We start from the raw sequence: 6707 nt of genomic DNA on the forward strand, positions 1-6707 counted from the left end.
CTTGTATGGAAAACTTTTTTATTTGTCGAGATAACTTTGAAAAATTTTGCACAAACTATAATCCGAGGCAGCSCTACAATCTCCAAACGAATTGCTCGGATCGGGTTACTATAGCATATAGCTGCCATASAAATTCAACCATGTAAAGTAAGAATGAGATCTTTTTATACCCTTTYAAGCTATAATGAGCTAACGGTTTTTCTTATATCATTCTCAGRWTACTCACYAGAGTCGACTAACGCCACATGTAGYATGCCACAAACTCTAAACACAACAACAAGCGTGTGCGAGTATTCAAAAGTTGCAATCTCAGCTACGTGCCACTGTGGATATCCTTGCGGATACGRCTAAGCATACGCTGACTTAATGACATAAGATTTATTTTTTATACATATACATATATGTATGTATAATGTTAGTGTATGTTAAATATAAACATATATGCACGCATGTACGCACACACTTAATGTGTGCTAATAGCTGATGTATGCGTTTTATTTGTCTTTCCTGACTTTGTCTACGCGCAACACTMAACTCACGGTGGCGGCGTTCTTTTTTCTGTTTTATACTTTTTTTTTGAATTTTTATTTTATTTTATTTTTATTTTTTTGGTGCAAACATACACTTGTTAAAGCAAACAGCAAACAGGGATGCGGAAGGTAACCGGCAGCGCAACTAAAAGTTACCTGTTTCCACAAGCAATTCACACACAGCTGCCTAGATATTTKTATGTGTATGCATATGTTTTTGGTAAATAAATGTGTRTGTATGTGTGCAGAAACGACGTATGTATGAATTAATTAGAATCAACGTGTCTATGCATGCGTGTATGACTTCTTCTGGGGCAATCTGGCTTAAGAAAGCTGCGTACAAAGCAGCAGCCAGCTCATCAAACTGATGTGGCATGAATGGCGCGGCGTGCAGCATGTGCAAGGATATGTTTGGAATGGAAAAAAGTTGCWTAGAGTTGAGAAGCAAACTGAATTTTGCTTTAAAATCAAGTAAGTCTCCACACAAACACACACACTCATGCATACATACGCACAGTATCGCCTATGACTTGCTTCAAATAAGTGCGGCACGCTCAAGTAAAGTATTACTGCCGCGTCGCGGTAAACAGCTACCGTTACTCACGCTTGAAACTAAGAAAAAAATAAATAAAAATAAAAAATAAACTGCGTAAAATAACTGTTTTTATWTCTTAACTGTTTGGTTAGTTTGCACTAAGTTGAGAGCTGCTTTGCCTTCGTAGCAGCCGCAAACCGTAGGAAATGAAGGAAATGCAAAAACGGAGGAAAAAACTTAAASAGTAGGAAAATTGGTTGTAAAAACAAACAAGCAAATGAAAGCTAGCAAACAACAACAACAACTATGCCAAAGGGRGCGCTTTAAGTAGCGCCGCACCTGCAGCTTTCGAGTTGCAACGCGATATGTGTGTGAGCATGTGTGCGAATTTTTTGGTTTTTTGGTTTTTTTTTTGGTTTTGAAAGAAAGCACTTGAAGTGGCATTACCACATCCTTACGCTTCGYTGCAACAATGTGCAATTAGTTGGCGTTTTACTTTAAATACASAAATAATTACATATGCAGCCATACTCACATACATTTTATACGTCAGTATCTATTTTATTATTTACTTTCTGTTTTGCCTTCTTATTCACATTTGTCTGCACTATTTTTCAACTTCGTTTAAATTTGCGTTTGCTTTAGAGAAGTAATTAAAKTTATAGTTAATACAGGAGATATTTGTTAAGGCATTGCTCCAAATGAATAATATTATATAAATAAATATAATTGCGTATTAGGGTGGGTCAAAAAAAAAAAAATGATGTGTTAAAAAGCATCTATACAGCGAAAATAAGTAAAAAACGCGCACTTCGGCTGCACTTGAAGCTATCTCTCTCTCTCTTTTCCTTCTCAGTTGCTGCTGAAGTAATAGCCAATATGATATCCACTGAAATACAGGGTGACAAATACGAGCAAGTATATAAATTAACCCGGTCGTAGGTGCCAAAAGAGAAAAGTGAGTCAAAAGCTTATCAATATGGCAGCAACRGTGGCGAACCTAACAAAAAAGACGTTGGACCTACAGTACCGGATATCCATACCTGGATCGACAGACGACATGGGGACYTAGATTTCCAACTAACCCAAATACTAAGTGGACATGGGTGCTTTAGCAGCTACCTGTACAGATTCCAGCACGACATTAGTCCGCATTGTCCGACTTGCTCTGAGTGCTTTAAAGACTCTGAGCATATATTCTTTTATTGCCCTTGCTTTTTAGGTAAAAGAAAAAAACATAAAACTACACTCGGTGGTGGGTGGAAAATTTGACGACACTTATGTGTCAATCCACTGACGACACTGGTATATAGTTGCGACTATACCAGTGCGACACTCTCAAAACAATTTTGATTTGCTTTTCCGATCGTTTTTCAAAAATATCCTGTAAAATCGGCAAAGTTGTATCTTGAATAGGTTTTAAATCGCAGCGTTCTAAAGAGCGGCCGTTCGGAGGTATAAACATATTGAAATTTGTGAATTTGGCATTACAAAAAAAAAATATATATATATATATATAGACAATTTTTTAGCTTAAAAAACGAATTTCTGTTTTCAAAATTACGCCATTTTTTAATTTTTTATATTTTTCAAAGATCATTGTATAGAAAATAAATCTAAGTTTACTAAACTTTTTGAATTTTTTTAGCTACTCATTCAGCCGGAATTATGACAGCAGCTGGGGTACTTTTTTTCGGCATCTCCGAAGGCAGCACATAACTCCGTTATGTTTCAACAGTTTTGTAAAAGCAAAAAAAATTAAAATATAGCTAAAAATATAGCTTATTACGTTCAAAGAAGTTCGAAACATTCAATAGAGAACTTTATTTTAAAAAAATCCACGAAAATCGCCTAACTTTTCACGCGTTACACTGATATAGCTCCTTAATCATGACAAAACTAAGCCATATGTATAGAGCAGAGTAGGCGTTCGTCAGGCCATGTGAGTTTTAAATGCCTTATCACTGCCATGAAGTGTAGCTTATGCGGTTATTGTGGCATCAACAGACTTAATTTTTTGTAGATATTTCAAAATTAAGTTTAAAACATTCATCCATAATTTTTGTCATATTCGTTAGGTTTTAGTTTCAATTTTGCAAAACTACTATTTGCCATCGCTTTTTTACGTTTTTAAGCGTGATAAAGGCATGTTCTTCCGTCATGTTGTCACCATTGTTTCGTCGAATCGRCCAACAAAGTAGTTAATGAGGGATCTAATGAAATAAAAAAATATTGTGCCCTCTTTTTGTGTAAGTCTAATAGTAATTTTCCATAAATAAAAGAAAAAGTTACCAATTTAAATTTTTTTTTTTAATTTTCTGTAAATTTTTCTAAGACTTAAATAATAACTCAAAAAAAAGAAATTAACCAATAATAAAGCCATAATCAATCAGTGTAATTTACAAAGTAATCTAAGCCCATTTAACTTCAAACCTCATTTGTGTGGAGTTGTATCCTAGCTTTCATACAAAATTTAAAGCTTTAATTTTTAAATTTTCAAAAATTTGCCACTTATGTTTTTGCAGTGCATATTTCGAAAATTGTCGGAACTTTTGGCAACGGAGTGTAAAATTAARAAAATATGATGTATGATTTATTTTTTTATAAGAAGTCTTGCTGTTGATTAGTGAAAGTTGTAAAATAAATGGCAAGCAGATTTAGTATAGGTTGTTTTTTACTTCATTATGTCACTTTCAATTGGCAAGTTGAAAGGCTTAACTTGCTTGAAAGCATAAGTTATTATTCTAGTATAGTATATATTTCAAGAGTRTTCAGGTAATCAAAAATATCTTATAATTATGATTTTTCAAATATTCAAAAGTTCTTAGACGGTTAGTGGCGTAGAAAATCGACTGGTTTAGTCTAAACTTATGCCTTTCCAGTTCTTTTTAGTTCATATAATTGAAATTTGGCACGAATATTATAAAAATATCACATTTTCGCATGAATTAACAAACTAATGTGTTGTAATATTAGAAAAACTCGAAAATCGTAAAAAATAGTTTCTGATTTGTATTATTTACAAAAAACAAAAAAAAAAAAAAAATCAAAAATGGTAAAAAAAACAGTTTTTAATTTTCGAGTAGCCGCCATTTTATGAACTTTTTTTTCAATTTTGATAATGGCATGCATTAGTCGAGCATTTTTATTGCTCAGATAACCACTAGGGTAGAATTCGGGATGATCAGAACACGGCATGTTTCTCACTCTGCTACAAGAAATAACATTAAATTCGGTTGCACCAAATGTATAATACACTTCACAAATAAAAAAGGCCTCCTTACATGGTTTCATTCGATTTGTATGACAGCTATATGCTAAAGTAGTCCGATCTGAACAATTTCTTCAGATATATTATATTGGTGCCTTAAAGAATAACCCATGCCAAATTTTGTGAAGATATCTCCTCAAATGCAAAAGTTTTCCATATAAGCACTTGATTCCGATCGTTTAGTTTGTATGGCAGCTATATGCTATAGTCGTCTGATATCAGCGGTTTCGACGTATGAGTAGCTTATTAGTAAGAAAAGAATGTGTGTAAAATTTCAGTTCTTTAGCTCATCGGACAGACAGACGGGCATGGATCAATGGACGGAGTTCGTCTTGCTGATCATTTATTTATATTTTATAGAGTCTACGACGTTTTTTGCTGGGTGTTACAAACTTTGTGGCAAACTTAATATATCGTTATTATACCCTTAGTATACTGAAAACGTAGTATACCCTGTAGGGGTTAAAAATTATAGAATATGGTTTGAAAAAATTTCAGTTGCCGAACAAAAAAAAAAAAAAAAAAAAAAAAAAAAAAAAAAAAAAAAAAAAAAAAAAAAAAAAAAAAAAAAACCAAAAAAATAACAATAAAAAAAAAAATACTCGAACTTCTCTCGAAATAACACTCTAATTGTCAAGCATGTCTTGTTTTGTCTTGTCTTGTCTAAAGCAGTTTTATCCTTGAAAATATCCTGTGTTATATATTTATAAACAATTTTTTTTTTGTTTAAATAAATATTAATTTTTGACTGTTTCATATGCTTTGGTTTAATCATGCACTTACTTTGTATTAATTATTCCAAAACTGTAATCGAGAAAAATTTGCACTGCTGTAATTTTGCTTTTCTTGAATGTTTTATAGCTGAAACGCGTCACTTTATGCTTCGATAGTCGCATTCGATCACTGATCTGTTATGCACACAGCACTTGCTGACGTATTTCGGACACTGCTCTCACAAATTATTGCACAATTTATTGTATTTTCATATTAGAACATCACATTTTGTTTTTTCTTGTTGTTTTYTTTTGTTTATTATGGGACTGCATGTTTTATTCAACACTACGCATGCATTTGGCACTAAAACAAAGAGCATGTTATTTTTATTATTTTTTCGTTACAATAAATAAATAAAATATATTCGGAGTGAAACTGAAGGCGCTCACATGTGGGAGTGCATGCGTGCACACATGTGWCTTTGGTTCGGCACTGAGTGAGACGGCGACGCGCAACCACAATGGCACTGACGACAGCATAATTATGACAAGTGTGTCGGCCGAAAACAAATACACTTACAACTAGTGGCATGTAAGAGAGCACACAAATACACACACACACACACATAAATTTGTGAATGCAAGCAGTAGCCTTGAGGCCTAAGAGGACATAGCAGTAAATAAACAGGAATGATGAATGGCAACAATCACATRTGCGTGGCGAAAGGCAAACACACACAAGCGCAGCTGGACAGTAGGAGCAACAAGGAGGTGAAAAGTGAGCACGCAGCGAGCACACACACCAATATATGTAATGTATGTTCGTGTGTATGTCATGTGTTGCATTGCGGCAGGTAAAAATAGCATCTTACTTGTTTGTGTGTTAGCGTACATTTATGATTTGTAGGCGGTCCATGCACCTATTTATATTTCATGCGTTTCATTCTGTTTTCGTTTGCCGCCCGCAGCACAGACAACGCAAGGACGATGCGTCTGCAAAACGGTGAACCAACGGCGGCAAACCAACGCCATGCGTGTGTTGACAGCTCAATTGTCTAGTGATTGCATGTGTGACCTGCATATGTGTGTGTGTGTGACCAGCTTGAGTGCGTGTACGTGTGCTTAGGTTGGCTCTCCTACTCAGCTTTAAATTGGTTTGGCAAATATTTCAAAAATGTCTGTCGATATTTTAATAGTGCMCCTCTCGGTAATTAAGCGCTGGCCTTCACGCATGCACTTGTTGTGTCCTTATGACAAGGTGTGTTGAATGTAAAGCATGTGTGTGTGTGGCTTATGCTTACGCTTCCTGGTATTGCGGCAGCAATAACTAAAATAAATCCTACATATGTACGCATATTTGTCACAATATTTTTTTTCCATAGAATTTCGCTGTCAAGTATTTCGAGTGGCCTGCATCTTTGTGCGTCCACAGGTGAAATATGCATGCCACTTGTTGCGGCTTGTGTATGTGTGTTCTTCGTTGTTGTTACAAAGCCTTGAAATATTTAGATTTGTTTGAAGATAATTGAAATTTCAGAAGATTTCATTTATTTGAACTACTAGATCCAGTAATTATTCTTTCGTTCAATATGAAAAAGTGCGTTCACAGATTATTAATTTAATTTTTATGCTTGAAGAAAATCAATTTTAGAAACACC

At 34.4% G+C, this 6707-nt stretch overlaps 1 protein-coding gene across 3 annotated transcripts in view; it reads right to left on the reverse strand.

Moving 5' to 3' along the window:
- The window catches only part of LOC108970888 (protein jim lovell), a 45184-nt gene that overhangs the window by 31703 nt on the left and 6774 nt on the right, over window positions 1–6707 (reverse strand). For all 3 annotated transcript variants that reach the window (XM_018936585.1, XM_018936583.1, XM_018936582.1), the window contains exon 2: window positions 5120–5413. The gene's annotated coding sequence lies outside the window, so the exon portion shown is untranslated. The remainder of the gene's footprint in view (window positions 1–5119; window positions 5414–6707) is intronic.

Source organism: Bactrocera latifrons, unplaced genomic scaffold, assembly GCF_001853355.1.
Source record: "Bactrocera latifrons isolate USDA-ARS-PBARC rearing strain unplaced genomic scaffold, ASM185335v1 scaffold_313, whole genome shotgun sequence".
NCBI lineage: Eukaryota > Metazoa > Arthropoda > Insecta > Diptera > Tephritidae > Bactrocera > Bactrocera latifrons.